We start from the raw sequence: 1,850 nt of genomic DNA on the forward strand, positions 1-1,850 counted from the left end.
AAGAGAAGCGAGTCATCGGGGTAATGATGCATATAAGAACTCCCTCGTGAGTATCAAGCAGGGCCAGTTGCATGTTGCAATCGAGTTATTAGCAAAACAACATTCCTAAGAACAAAAAGGCAAAAGACGTTCGAATCGAAGAAAAACTATAAAACTGAAAAGTCTAAGGTTGCAAATGACCCGTTCAGATTACATGCCAAAACTTTATATGGCAGTTTACGGCGAAATTTCCCTGAAAACTTTTCATCTCCACAAAGCACCATTCACTGACCTGCAAGCACAAGCACAACCCCCAAGCCAAGCTAACCTTCGTTTTCGCGGGGAAAAAAATCAAACAGGAAAGCCGTGGGGGAGGGTGCTTGGAGCTCAAAGGGGAGGGAGCTAATAAGAATAAACAGTGAAAGGAAATAACTATTGAAAAGGAAGAAAAACATGATAAGAGATAAGCTATTTAAAAGGAAAAAAGAATAAAAGTTGGGAGGGCAGTAAGAAAGCGATCAGCTGCGACAACTTCGCGTTAAATGCCACTCTACAGCAAGTCAGAGACGCATGGCGCCAATCAAACAGGTGGGGGATGGAATAATGGGGGGAGAAGGGGGAGGGGGAGAAGGAGAGAGGGGAAGAGGGGTGCGAAAAGTGCAAGAAGGAATGCGATGGGGGAGGGGTGTGGAGGTGTAGGAAGGCATATGATTCAGAGAGTGAGAGAGAGGAAGAGCAAAACACGAACCCCATTGCTTCAGGTGTGTCTGGGCATTCGCCTGCCTCTATTACCGTGGTGTTTAGTGACGTCGGGCAGCGGAAGTATTAGCGACAGATCTGTGCGCTGGTGATGGGATGGTGGCGGTGCACACGGTCACTCGAGCAGCCATGCGGGCGACCGCCGGCAACCCGACCCGCGGATCATGTGTGCGCTGTTAAAGTCACTATTTCTGTAACGCTGTCATCGACGCCGGCCCTCACAGGGGAACTCCCATCTGATACACCAGCTCTCGGTATGGGGGTTTTATCCAATTGACTTTCTTTAGCTTCCCTCTCCTGGTCGTTCACAATCATTAATTCTCGCTGGCAATTGGGCAAAAATGTCTTCCAGGAATACCAATTGGTGGCATCGTGCTTCCTTTATTACACTCCGACTTGCCGGACGCCCAGTCATTGCCTAAAGTGCGTCAGGCCACAAGACATTTGTGAAATCACGATATGTTAAAGGTTATCGAAAGAACACCAAACGCAAAACAAATTTGCTAGATGGGACAGGAGATGATAACCGCGAGTGTCGCCGACACCAGAGATTCTAAGCATGTTGCAGTTCGTGAGGCAATGCGGTAAGTCAACATTGCGATGACGAAAGATGTGTAGCCGGCTCTGCTCCTTTCCTATCCTGCTGCAAACAGCCTCTAACTTTACATATACGAAAGCGCTGAGTTTGGCTTCCATAAATACAACTATCTCTTCGAAAAACACCAATTCAAGATCTGGAAAATTCCAAGAGGCATAAAAGCAAATATTACGGATGGAATTATTCCCATCATTATATCGACAGATCATCTTACCATACCAAGTGCAAGTCCAGGTTAAAGGCACTCTACACTTTAGCAAACAGGTTGTGGCAGCACGACCTGTTCCGCCTTCGTCTCCCTCACGCCGAGATAACCGCAAATGGTGTAATTAATCCAGTAGACCTCGTGCCTGTATGGACGACCACGTGCCCCTTCACGTGTGGAGAAGACTCGTACAAACGTAAACGTAAAGACGGATGCAAATATATTACAGAGATTTATGAGCGATTGAGGTAAAGCTCTCGTGACGTGATCGAATGCATGACAACGGGTTATCGTCGATTGGAGAGGGAA

Source organism: Penaeus monodon, chromosome 22 (assembly GCF_015228065.2).
Source record: "Penaeus monodon isolate SGIC_2016 chromosome 22, NSTDA_Pmon_1, whole genome shotgun sequence".
Taxonomy (NCBI): domain Eukaryota; kingdom Metazoa; phylum Arthropoda; class Malacostraca; order Decapoda; family Penaeidae; genus Penaeus; species Penaeus monodon.